General features: G+C 47.6%; 1 protein-coding gene and 1 long non-coding RNA gene across 2 annotated transcripts in view; both read left to right on the top strand.

Annotated features, from left to right (window-relative positions):
- The first annotated feature begins 3,665 nt into the window (after positions 1 to 3,665).
- LOC134486868 (uncharacterized) lies at positions 3,666 to 6,130 on the top strand. Its single transcript, XR_015687281.1, has 2 exons — positions 3,666 to 3,846; positions 5,098 to 6,130. It is a non-coding gene; the product is annotated as an uncharacterized LOC134486868 (long non-coding RNA).
- A 5,613-nt stretch (positions 6,131 to 11,743) lies between these two features.
- Positions 11,744 to 13,856, top strand: part of Lmntd1 (lamin tail domain containing 1) — a 233,736-nt gene continuing 231,623 nt past the window's right edge. Inside the window, exon 1 of the mRNA XM_087658980.1 lies at positions 11,744 to 11,806. The gene's annotated coding sequence lies outside the window, so the exon portion shown is untranslated. The remainder of the gene's footprint in view (positions 11,807 to 13,856) is intronic.

The following is a 13,856-nucleotide window of genomic DNA, read 5'->3' as shown; positions in this document are numbered from 1 at the left end:
ATTTTTTAGTTCAGAGTGGAGAGAACACGGTCGTCTTTCACCGTTATAGGGTTATAGGAGGGAGGAATGCTTCCAGAACATTCCACTGGAATAAGAAACACATCAGTGAACAAGAAAAGGGCAGCCACACTGAGAGGAACTGGGCTACCAGTCCCAGGACCTCACAGAGGCAGACCCTGAGTCTCAGGACACTGTACGGTGTGTTTTGCTATGCATTCTGCATGTTGGAGCAGCTGAGTTAGGAGGGGTTTGAGTCCTCAAGTTACAAATATGTATGCTACTCTAACAGGGACCAGAGAGGGTGACCGGGCTGCTGGACAGGTGCCCAGAATGTCTCCGTCCGTTCTTTAACCTACTCCTAGGTTAAACATAGACTCCATGTTTTATAACCATAAACCCAACCCATGTCTCAGCGGAATGGGAAGCAGAGACCAGGCAGAGTCTCCTCTCCGTTCACTCTGAGACCTCAGCCAGGGAGTGGTGTGGGCCCCACCTCCTCAGTGAATTCTCTCTTGAAATACCCACACTGATAAGATTCCAGGGAGTCAGGGTCAGAAGGAAGCCAAGCTGCTGTTCAGGGCTCACCCAGACCGTATGTATTTGGCAATGTTGCTGTCCCTGCTGAGCGCCAGCTACCTCCCTCCAGGGTGTCCTAACAAGAGCCACTATTGAGAATTTCCCTATAACCAGACACCTTTCCCCCCACACATCCTCTGAGGGCATGGCCCTGAGTGAAATGGAAGATCTGAGAGATTTAAAGCTGCCACGAGATTTAAAGTTGTCATCCTTGGGAGAGCAGCTTGTTCCTTCTGCAGCGACAGCTCACACCTCCTAAGGCAAGGAGGGGTGACAGCCAAGAGCATCTGCAGAGAGCTGGGTAGGGGAAGATGTACCGGAACTCTTCTGCCAACGGCCCAGACTCGGAGCTCTTAGGTCCACTCAGCGTCCATTGCTACTGTGAAGAGCAGCGGCTTCAGGAAAGCACTTCGCAGTGAAGTACTGTGAAGCCAGCAGAGACAGACGGGTGGGGTGAGCTGGTGGCTCCATCCTGCTGTGGACACCCACCGTGGGACAGTACAGATGGTCTTCCCTGGAAAACCCAGGCTGACTTCCTGTAGAAGTTTTCCATGCATTATCCAATTTTCTGGTGGTAGGAGCTGAGTGAGTGATTTGTCTAGATTCTGTGGTCCAGATCTGAAAGTTTGCATGGTCTAGTCCTGCAAAAGAAGCTCCTCAGGAGACAACGTGGGCCATTGTGACTCATAATGAAGACGGTGGTACGCCAGAGAAACAGCAAACCACAGAGAAACGCATCATAGTGTTGTCCCTCAAGGAAAGAGGCTTCTACCCAGCTTCTTCAAACTGCTGGAGAATAGGAGAAGCCAGTGTCTGGATGGGATGAGGGAGAAGGCCTGCTGGGGCCAATCAAAATGCTGCTCTCTGGGGTTGGGGATTTAGCTCAGTGGTAGAGCGCTTGCCTAGGAAGCGCAAGGCCCTGGGTTCGGTCCCCAGCTCCGAAAAAAAAGAACAAAAAAAAAAAATGCTGCTCTCTAAAGCTAGCCTTGTGCCTGCCCCCAAACCCTCTCCTCATAGACAAGGAAAACCCCTGGAGTCCAGAAACAGACATTTAAAGAACAAGTGGATCCGTGTCCTAAAGACTGATGCTTGTTTAATAGTTAAAACTAGGCTGATAAAGCTAAAAGTGTTTATTTACTGGGGAATGAGGAGGGAAGCCACAGAAATACTTAGACAGTCACTTGGGGTGGGGGGTGGATGTTTTCAGTTTATGCTCAGCAAATAGAATTTTGCAAATGTGTTGACTGCACCAGTCACTCTTCTCGATGCTGTGTGAACAGACTCATGACAAGAGGTGACTTAAGGGGGAAAGGTCGAGCCTGGCTTGCGGTTTGAGGGGTCACAGTCCATTGCGGAAGGGATGGGATGGGATGGTGGTGGGGCATGGAGCTGAGATTGTGCTCTCCTTCTGAGGAGCGGTGAATGCTGGCACTCGGCTGGTTCTCTTTCTGCCCCCTCTGCTTGTGAGTGCCGAGTGCACATGTGAGGAGCTGTGCTTTGCTCATGTGGCTGCTTATGAGGGACAGAGATTGGCATCCGGTGTCTTCCTCAATTACTCTTCCCATTACTTTTTGAGACACGGTCTTTGTCAACCTGGGCCTTGACTAAAGGCTAGACTGGCTGCCGAGCAAGCCCTTGGGATCTACCTCTCTACCCACTCGGCTATCTTTCCAGACTTTATCTCTTTTCACCTGGAACCCCAGTCTAGGAGATTATGTCACCCCCATGGAGGGGGACAGGCCTTCTCCACTTCAGTTAATCCTTTCTGGAAACATGGACAGTGTAGGGAAACATGACTTCTCTGAGCCTGCTCAGTTATGCTTTGTCCAATGCCACAAGAATAATGGAAGGAAAGGAGGAAGGAAAGAAAGAGAAAATAGAGGGATAGAGGGAGGGAGAGAGGAAAGAGAGAGGAAGGAAAAAAGGAAGGAAAGGAAATAAAGGGAAGGGGGTAATTAAGAAAGGGAGGGCAGGAAGACATAGACTTTTTTATTGGATATTTTTTATTTACATTTCAAATGTTATCTCCTTTCCCCATTTCCTGTCCATAAACTCCCTCACCTACCTACCCCTTCCTGCCTTCCCGCCCTGACATTGCCCTACACTGAGAAGGTGCAGCCTTGACAACCAAGGGCTTCTCCTCCAATTGGTGCCCAACAAGGCTACATATGCAGCTGGAGCCACAGGTCTATCCATGTGTACTCTTAAGATGGTGGTTTAGTCCCCAGGAGTTCTGGTTGGTTGGTATTGTTGTTCTTATGGGGTTGCAAACCCCTTCAGCTCCTTCAATCCCTTCTCTAACTCCTCCATTGGGTACCCTGTTCTCAGTTCAATGGTTGGCTGAGAGCATCACCTCTGTATTTGTCATGCTCTGGCAGAGCCTCTCAGGAGACAGCTGTATCAGGCTCCTGTCAGCATGCACTTCTTGGGATCAGCAATAGTGTCTGGGTTTGGTGGCTGTATGTATATGGGCTGGATGACCTTTTCTTCAGTCTCTGCTCCAAACTTAAGACATAGACTTCTTTATGCACTCCTTCCCAAGAGATGGCTGTTGAAGTGAGGGAGTGGACATGATCCCCACACCGCCCTATCAGAGAACACTCTGTGTCTGCTGCGCTGTACAGAGTCATTGGACAGCAAGCCAAGCTAAGGTCCACCCCCTGCATAAACTGTCACCCAAGTGTCTGAGTCCCCCCCTGTGTAACTGTCACTCAAGCATCTGAGTCCATCCCCTGTGTAACTGTCACTCAAGCATCTGAGTCCATCCCCTGTGTAACTGTCACTCAAGCATCTGAGTCCATCCCCTGTGTAACTGTCACTCAAGCATCTGAGTCCATCCCCTGTGTAACTGTCACTCAAGCATCTGAGTCCATCCCCTGTGTAACTGTCACTCAAGCATCTGAGTCCATCCCCTGTGTAACTGTCACTCAAGCATCTGAGTCCATCCCCTGTGTAACTGTCACTCAAGCGTCTGAGTCCACCCCTGTGTAACTGTCACTCAAGCATCTGAGTCCACCCCCTGTGTAACTGTCACTCAAGCATCTGAGTCCACCCCCTGTGTAACTGTCACTCAAGCATCTGAGTCCATCCCCTGTGTAACTGTCACTCAGGCATCTGAGTCCATCCCCTGTGTAACTGTCACTCAGGCATCTGAGTCCATCCCCTGTGTAACTGTCACTCAGGCATCTGAGTCCACCCCCTGTGTAACTGTCACTCAAGCGTCTGAGTCCACCCCTGTGTAACTGTCACTCAAGCATCTTCCTCCAGATGGTGAGTGGACGGCTCCTGTCACTACTGCACTCTACTCCTGCACAATGAGATAGACCTTTGTCTTTTCCCTAGTATTTTAACAGAAATCTTTTCCTAAGCCTTTCATTTTCCCTTTTTGCCCCCGACTGTCATTTGGTTGTGTGCCCGAGCTGTCAGAGCAGAGCTGATTCAATTTCACCTAGCACATTTGTGGGGAGGGAAGGGGAAGTTTTGGGAAATAAGTCTTCCTAGACTCACAAATGAGGTGGAGTAACATATATTTCCCCCACCCCTGGTTCCAAAAAAAACCCCCCAAAAAACCAAAAAAACAAGATAAAAATAGATCCTTTCTGCCAAACCAGGAAGGTTTGTTTATGTCCACTATTTACACTTGATGCCCCCTCAAGGTAATGTCTGTACAAAGGGACATCACTGTACTTGCCTGGTTGTGTAAAACACACACACACACACATACACACACACACACACAGAGAGAGAGAGAGAGAGAGAGAGAGAGAGAGAGAGAGAGAGAGAGAGAGAGAGAGATTTTCTTCTTGATGGGGAAAGTTGTATCTGCTTCTACATACTCCTACCTGGGTCACAACAATCACCAAGTCACCAGGACAGAACCTTAGCCTGAGTATTTTATTGGCACATCGGCACGGGATGCTGCCATTACAGTCCGAGGTTGGGCAAGTACATTGTTAAAGTTTGGCACCTCCTGCATAATCTCAATTACCTAAGTGTATGTACACTTGCAGGATCGAGAACAAAACACGGAGTGAGCTGCTTGGCGCCTGGGTGACTTTGTTCTTGCCTTCTTGTGCTGTGCTGCCTGCAATGCACACACATATTAAAAAAATAAACAAAAGATTCTTTAAAAAAAACCTTTTTAAAAAAATGTTGGAAGGAACTTTCTGGAAGAAAACAGATTTTCACTCCCACATGATTTTGATTTTATAGGAGACGATAACTTTCGGAAATCCTGTTAAAGAAGAGGGCTGGTTTCGTAGATGCTTCTAGGAGAAATAATCCTGTCTTCTGACAACAGGCAATCTTCAAAGCCTGCAGAGCTGTCTCCTGAGCCCCGTAGTCAGCCTGTGAACTCATTGCTCTGGTTCAGTTGACCCAGATGTTTACTATCTGGTGTGACCTCAGGAACAGTGTAGATCACAGAATCTTAGGAGAGCTAACTCTGGGGTTACAGTTGGGAAAGCGAAGTCTTGGCCGAGCTTCTGTGACTATTTATAGAAAAAATCTGCTTTCTTTCAGGCCAAAAGTCTTCCCAAATGAGTAACAGAGACCCCGTGTTCAGATGTGCATTTCTGGGCATTTGGATGTTTATAAATGGTTGTCTCTTAGATCGTTCTCCAAAAAATGTCTTTCCCTATATACCAGAGGACACTGTTTTTACCAAACAAGATACCAGGCCATTGTCACTATGGGATCAAGACTTCAAAGAGGCTGTTTCTTCTCTTTCTCTGGGTGTTCTGGAAGAGTACCTGTAACCCCACACAAGGTCCGGCGTGAAGCTGAAGGTGAAGGCAGTTAGAATGGTAGCTTCCAGGTGCCATGAGACTGGAGACAGTCACAGGCCACGGCAGGTGCCACAGATCTGGATTTCCTCCATGGTTCCTAATTCGGAAAAGTTAATAAATAGACTAATGAGCCCTTATTATAATAGAGTATCTAAGACGATTGTCAAGAGGAAAAGCTTACAGTTTGGCCACGTTTGGCTGACTCCATTCCTTTCGGGTCTTAAGGGGAGACAACGCGGCATGGCTGGCAGTTGTGTTGAAACAAAAGGCAGTCTCTTTGTGGCCCAGACAGGAAAAGGAGAGAAGGGAGCAGGCAGGGCACATTCCTCGGAGGACATGCCTTTATGACTGGATGACATTTCTCTTTTAAAACCTTCACTACCGTCAATAGTGCCAAGAAAGTTTGCACATGGATCAGCAGAAGCATTTGTGATCCAGAGGATAGCATGCAGTGTCACCTTCATGGACGATAGGAGGTCCTGTATTAAGAAGATTTGCTTACTGATGTTGAGGACCAATTGTCTTACCAGATGAGAACCCTGTGAATTGTACAGTTGACCAGTGTGGCAAGTTATACCCAGGTACAGTAGTGGCACCGATGTTACGCGAGTAACCAAAGACTTTCTGGGAGGATTTAAGGCCTGCTCCACAGGAGAAATGCTGGCCTGTTGTTGTCAGTTCACTCAAGAGCCCATGGCTGCACAGCTCTTAGGCCCAGGGATGAACCCACTACTATTATTTTGCTATAGACAAGGTATTAAAGCAACCTCTAAATCTGTGTCTCTTCTCTCATAGATTAGCGTAGCTCTCGGACCTCACCAGAGACGTTCCTTTGTGTAGTGGAACGCAACTAAAGCAGAAACTCACAACTAGCTGAAGGGCAGAGAGTAAGACACTGGAGTGCTCAACTCTAAATGTAAACATTACATCCCTTCCCCAAGCTCAGGGACCATCACAGAAGAGGTGGCAGAAATATTGTGTAAGTCAGAGGTTGGGGAGGGTAGGGTCTTGCGGGGATGCATGTATGAGGACAGTGTTTTCTGGAGTTGACAGAATGGCTGCCCTCATGAACTCATAGCAGCAGTGGCTGCTTGAACGAGACTGTGATAAGTCAGCATCAAACCGGTCAGTTCAAACCAGTCAGCATTCCAGCATGGGTGTGAGCACGCATGAGCTCGCCCAAACTGCCTTAGTCAGGGTGTCTGTTCCTCTGAAGAGACCATGACCACAACAACTCTTACAAAGGAAAACATTTCATTTATAGGTTCAGAGGTTCAGTTCATTATTGTCACAGTGAGAAGCACAGTGGCATGCAGGCTGACACGGTGCAGGAGAGATAGCTGAGACTTCTACATCTGGATTAGCAGGCAGCAGGAAGAGAGAGAGTGACACTTGTCCAGCCTTGAACATCTGAAAGCCCACGCTGCGACATACCTACTCCAAGAAGGCCACACCTCCAGTAATGCCTCTGAGTCTATGGGGGCCATTTTCATTTAAACTACCTCAGTATCTGAGAACCTATTGTCAACGCATTTGCATACACACACTCATACAGACACATGAGCACACATAAGTTTCTTTTAAAGAAATGGTACTTGAGGTTAAAGGTGTCTTGGTACAGAATGGGTCTCATTCTTTGGATTTGAACCCTGCCCCCACCCCAGCAGACTACAATATGACTGGAGCACAAGGAGGCTATTCAGAATGTCCAGTGGGCATTAATGCTAGAACACGGAAGTGACCCAGCGAGGCAGCCTGCCTATAGAAAGTGCGTTAGTAAGCTGGCCACCACAGAGTGACCAGCGCCTACTCTTAGGGGAAAGAAACACCAGAAAACCAAGCAAATGCTGGCCTCAGAATTGCCCCCGCAAGGCAAGCTAGGGCACCTCTGAGGGTCACTGGCTCAGGGCTGCTTCTGAGGACTGCTCCATTTTGGGGCTTCCAGTGTGTGATGTCTGTCACTGGATTGTCCTTCAGTTCTGGGAAAAGCCCTCGGGTCAAAGATACAATGACTGGTAACTGGCAGAGGCCCAAGAACATTAAAAAACCAAGGACAGTGTCTGCTCCTTCAAGTTTTACACAAGGGCTCAGTGGATAACTTGCTTGATGTACACACCTGGTGTCCTGAGCTGAGCTCCCCAAACTCTCCCTCTGACCTCACTCTGGAATGTTTGTATCCCACACCCCACACACGTGCACATAAACTTTTGAAATGTGCTTTGTGGTGCCTTATAGCAACTCCATTGACTGATTTGCCTCTACCCACCCTCATTCTCCAACATGCCTGCCCACAGTCTGTGATTGGACCACTATTTAAGACTTTTCCATAGCCGTGTGGTGGCAGGGGTAGCACATGCCTTCGATCCCAGCACGTGGGAGGTAGAGGCTGAGTCACTTTTTTAATAGTGACTTCTGTATAAAACGGGTTTCCAGCCCAGGTGTGAGGGCCCATGCTTTAATCCCAGCAGTGGGGAGACAGGGGCAGGTGAGTCTCTTGTGAGTTTGAGGTCTAGCCTGCATAGAGAGTGCCAGGCCAGGCATGGTTACAGAGAGAGGGGGTGGGGGTGGAGGGAGGAGAGAGAGAGAGAGAGGGAGGAGAGAGATGCTCTCTGTTTTATAAGGTGTTTTCAGAGTGGTTTGGGTCATCATGCCGCAGAGTCAGAACTGCGAGGTTCCTGGAGACGTCGTAAAGCACCTTCCTCAGGGACCCTGAGATTCTGCAGCCCTCTGCATCTAAGACAGGCCTGTCTTAGACTGGATGCTCTTGAATTTTTTCTCTCCTATGGATCCAAACTATGGCTGTACATTTGAAATTGGATCAGAACAAGAAATAAATCCATCTCTCTGACAGAGAGGAAAATGCTGCCCTACCTGTGGGCTCCTGGGTTTCAGTGTGACACAGAACTAAATTTTCTAGAAACTGCAGTTACTGATCAGAGTCGATGTGCTCACCTGGTTCCCATCACCTTGAAGCTGGTCTTATCAGAGGGTTTCGTTCCTCAGAAAGAAGTCTTCCAAAACCACTGTGGACTCCATGCTGGCGTAACAGGAAGCACAGCGTAGGGCAGGGTCTCAGCTGGGAGTTTTTGTGATAAAGCAAGACTTTCTCTTCCTCTTTCCCTCTTTCTCCCCTAGAGAAACCCTTTTAGTTCTTCCCTTGATAATGTTTTTATTCTCTGATAGGTGCTCACAACAACTTTAAACCAAGCAGAATCGCCGAGCCAGCAAAATGCAGACACCTCAGTTTGTGATCAGAAAGGGGAGAGAGGAGAAAACAGGGCATTTAGAGCATCAGTTTCCTCAGAACGTGGAATGCTTAAAGTGCTGACAGAAATAGTGAGATTTATGGCCTTTCCTCATAGGAGAGCAGTGTGTGTGTGTGTGTGTGTATGAGTGTGTACACGTGTGCATGCATGCATGAGCATGTATGTGTACATGCCTGTGTGTGTATATGTGTGCATGCATGTATGAGCATGCATGTGTACGTCCCTGTGTGTATGTGTACACACATATGCATGCATGCATGAGCATGTATGTGTACATGCCTCTGTGTGTGTGTATGTGTGTCTGTGTCTGTGTATGTGTACATGCCTCTGTGTGTGTGTGTGTGTGTGTGTGTGTGTCTGGTGTGTCTGTGCGTGTGCGCACCTGCACTCCTGCACTCCTGCACTCCTGCCTGCTGGTGACTCGGCACTTGCTGAGAGGGTTGACAGGAGCCTAGTTACCCTTTTCCCTCAGTTGCTCATCAGGTGCTAATTAGGGTAAATTGTTTGTTTGCTTCACTCTAACATCTGCTCCCTGGGAGCTGGACACAGGTAAGTGCTAATTTTGTAGGCAGGCCAGGGAAGTCAGGGTGGGGCTGAGGCTTTGCGAGGGGTCGTGATTCTCAGGCCTTGTCACAGTACATCAGAATGAAAACCAATCGTTCATGTGTGAAATAAAAATCGGTGAACCCCCATATGGCTGTGACCGCTCACCTCCAGGTACAGAAGCTTCCTGTGCTAAGCGTGCAGACCACTGCAGCAGCCAGAGCTCCCTTCAGCAACTTTTGTAGAGGAAGACGTTGAGGAAACACCACACAGATTTAATTCCCCTGCCCCTTGGGAATGTGGGTAACACTTGTGCCACACGCTATTCCGAGTCCATTCCTCAACTCAGCGACTGGGGATTAGTGTGTGAAATGTCCCCCAGGGTTTGAGTGTGAAAGGTCCCCACAGGAGCAGCCGTTGGTCTTCAGATGGTGCTGTGGATGTGCCTGCATGGCCAGAGCCAAGGAGCAGCCACAGTCACAGCCAGTCCCCAGTTCCACCTAAAGCCCTCTGCTTCCTGGCAGCCTCCAAGATGTAACCAGCTGGCTCGCTGGCACTGCCTTCCCCACAGCACCAATGTTCCTGGCCATTCATCAGTGTGGAGGGTGTGGAATCATAGAGACCGAAGATCCCCTGTGGGTCTCTCAGTCAGGAACTGTGAGAAACCCCCCGCCTAATTAACCATGTATCCCAACCATGAAACTTCATGCTCATATTTATATCTCCTATGGAGAGGAAAGATGGATACTTAGTGTGGAATATTTTTTAAAAAGCTTTTCTCATTTATTCTGTGAGTGTTGGACGGAGGGCCAGAATGTGCTGTGGTACAATTGTGGAATTGTTGTAGGACAACTTCCAGGAGTAAGTTACCTACATTCATCATGTAGGGTTCAGGAACCAAACTCGGGCCTTAAGGCTTTGTGGCAAGTGCCTTTACCTACTGAGCCATCCTGCCAGCCCTGCTGTGATTTTTAAAGCATTCACCACCATCTGAAAAACAAGGTTTGCCTTCACTTTCCAGGCAAACAGAGTGGCATGAGCTGTGTGCGGACACCATCTCCAGCCACTCAGTGTGTGACTGGGCAGACTCCGTGTGGGGGACAGATGACCGTCACTCACAGGAGACACACTCAGCAGTTAAGAGCACCCACTACCCTTCCAGAGAACTTAAGTTTTGGTTCTCAACAACTCACATCCACCTTTAACAGCAGCTCTAACGGATCGGATGCCCTCTTCTGGGATCTGTGGGCACTGCTCTTACACACGCACACTCACACACACTCTGTGTGTGTGTGTATAAATATCATATAGAGATATGCAAACACACACACAAAGATAATGAAAAGATCAGATCCTCATTTTCTGTGGTACCATCAAGCTGGGTTTGTTCATAGCACCCTAGGTATGATCTCCAGGCAACACCCCCAACAGCCATAGTGAGGTTCCCATGGCTCACTCAGCGTTTTGTCCTAACTATAATGGGGCTAGCTGGCTGTGTTGATATTCTCAGTTTATAACGGAGAATGGGAATCTGGACTCCTTCCCATTTTTCCCTATTGGATCCTGTTGTCTTTCAGTTGCCAGGGAATACTCAGGCGTTTGGACAGTGGGACAGTTATTTACAGCTTTAATTTTCTTTGTGGTGTCATTAGTCACTTGCCCTCTAGGGGACACGAGTTTACTTTTAATCACAGCAGGGAAAGCAGAAGGAGCAAGCCGCCATTGCTATTCATGGTGCATTGCCAGCTCAGCCTCGCAAAACACCGCTATGTGCTGTAGATGTTTGTGGGGTATCAGGAAAGGAAATGGAGGATTGAAACTATCTTAACAGGTCAGGCTTGGTGGTGTACTTGGAAGCAGAGGCAGGAGGATCTCTGTGAGCTTGAGGTCAACCAGGTCTACAGAGTGAGACCCTGTTTCAAAAGCAAAACGAGACACATAAACTAAAACCAAAGCTAGGCAGAGCAGAGGTGTCTCCCAGCAGGACAGTACTCAACTAGCATGTGAGAAGGTCCAAGTTAGATCCTTAGCGTTACAAAAAGAACCCTAAACAATGAAATACATAGACAATACTTGGTAAGGGAAATCCAATTTCTCAAGTTGAATTGTATCGAACAATCTGTTGTAATTACTAAGAGAATGAGCTTGTTAACAAATGAATTGCCTGTAAAATGTTGTAAAAGAAGGGGCCAGCAAGATGGCTCTGCAGGTAAAGGAGCTTGCTGCCAAGGCCTGAGGTCCGGAGTTCCATCCCCAGGACACACAAGGTAAAAGAGAACGCTTAGTTCGACAAGTTGCCCTTTCACACACACACACACACACACACACACACACACACACACACACACACACACACACACCGTAAAAGATAGCATATTTAACCATATTTTTGAAGTCTGGCCGAATCTTTTTTTTTTGTAAGTGAGTTAATTATCTTTTAAACAGCTCCCAAAGGCAGGAAAGAAATTTGAAATGACTTGAAAGCTCCCAGCATGCTTCACTCTTGATGTCACAGGCAGGCTGGGATGGACTTTGTGACACCTTCAGCTTTGGCACCCAGTGACTTCTTTTACAAACAGGCTGAGCTCAAGCCTAACACGGCCTTTGTTCCTGCCCTCTTCTTCAGCCGCACATGTAAGTCACCCTGGGCCCGGCCTGCTGCAAAGAGGACAGGGCGCCAGCCATATCCAAGCTTAGTTCTACACGCTCCGGTCTGCAGTGAGACTGAAGCCGGTTCTACATCCTACTCTATCTACTCTTGCCCTCAGAACACATTAGTTTTTGGCATTATGGAGACACAAAACAATCACTGGCATTCTATTGATGCCAGTTTTAATTAATTAAATTAATATGGTGTTTGGAAAGTGTCCAGATGCAAACGTGTGTGTGTGTGTGTGTGTGTGTGTGTGTGTGTGTGTGTGTGTACACATTTTAACTACTGAGCTATAAACAGAGAGATAAGATCTAATTAATGTCATAAAACAATCATCCGACTTGAAATGGGTGTTAGGATTGACCTGAAGGTTCGTAGATAGAATTCCTTACCCTATCTTGGGAGCCTCCGGTGGGGCTCAGAGCATGCTGCTGTTTTTAATTACCTCAAGGGGTCCAGCAGCTTAGCCTTTCTCCACCCTCAGACCACTCAGTGTGCGCTCATGATCACACTCGCCAGGCAGCAAACCCAACACGGGGAGGGGTCCAGTGGCATACGCTCAATCACAAAATACCCAGTTAGTTGAGAGTCGCAGGCTACTTCTGTTTTATTAAACACGGGAACAGAAGTTGTAGTTGTGTGTATGGAGAGACTTCAATAGCTAACATCTACACTGGATGGCTCACAACTCCCTGTCACTCCAGGCGTCCTCTTCCAGCCTCTGAAGACACATGTATGATGTGAAAACACACACACACACACACACACACACACACACACACACACACACACACACACACAGCCCATGCAGGGCTCACTGGAAGAACAGAGATGTCACAGTTTAGCCTGGTTCTGTGAGTGAACAAGACATGACTGTTGCCCACGAGGAAGGTAAAAGCTGGTGCTTGGGAAGAGAGCAATCCATCTAGAGCGGCAGTTCTCAGCCTTCCTAACGCCTTTAACATAGTTCCTTGTGTTGTGGTGACCACGAAACCATAAAATTATTTTCATTGCTACTTCATAACTGTAATTTGCTACTGTTATGAACTGTAATGTATTAAATACCTGTGTTTTCTGGTAGTCTTAATCGACCTCTGTGAAAAGGTCATTCACCCCGCAAAGGAGCTGCTCCCAGAGGTTGAGAACCAGTGCTACAGAGTAAGAAGTGTAGAAACCAGCATCCTTCTGCTTCTCTCAATAACAGTGTCCTACAACAGTTAGCAGGTAATAGTGAAATTGTTTTTAACCCAAACCTTTTTCAAATTATGCCACTTGGCGTTTCCCTCCTTCTCTACCTGCCATGGCGATGGTCCAACCTGGCGTCTGACAAGCGTCAAGTTAGATGCTTATAGATTTTTCTCTGTGCACTATAGTTTACCAAAATGGCGTTCCTATGGTTGGCAGAAGAGGAAGCTCTGCTTTTTACAACATTAGGAGATCCACCCAAGGTTCCCTGCTGGTAGGAGTTATTTGTAGATTGAATGGGAGAGAAGTATATAGTTCAGGGCAGTGGTTCTCAACCTGTGGGTCACGACCTATGACCTTTTCACAGGGTCACATGTCAGATATCCTGCATATTAGATCTTTCCATTATAATTCATGACAGCAGTAAAACTAAAGTTATGAAGTAGCAATGAAAATAATGTTGTGGTTGAGGTCACCACAACACGAGGAACTGTATTAAATGCTCACACATTAAGAAAGGTTGAGTCTGCTGCTCTAGGAAGTGTGTAAGGTGTGATGTTAGGGCGAAAGGCTCTCATGGGCAGCGGGGCTGGGGACACACTGTGTCTTCCTCCCCACAGGGTACTTTCCTACCTGTCAATAACTGAACACAAGTGGACTTCTCCACTGTGCTGTGCTACCTTTCAAAAATGCCTACGAAATGCAACTGTTTCCATTCATGAGGAAACTCAGCAGCTCTGTGATCTAGAGGAGTGGAGTTTAGGAAGATAACCTGATGCTTTCTGGAGTAATTTTTTTTTTTTTTGGTTCTTTTTTTCGGAGCTGGGGACCGAACCCAGGGCCTTG

Source organism: Rattus norvegicus, chromosome 4 (genome assembly GCF_021556685.1).
Source record: "Rattus norvegicus strain SHRSP/BbbUtx chromosome 4, alternate assembly SHRSP_T2T, whole genome shotgun sequence".
NCBI lineage: Eukaryota > Metazoa > Chordata > Mammalia > Rodentia > Muridae > Rattus > Rattus norvegicus.
The sequence above is the reverse complement of the archived record's forward strand: the minus strand, read 5'-3'. Positions and strand labels throughout refer to the sequence as shown.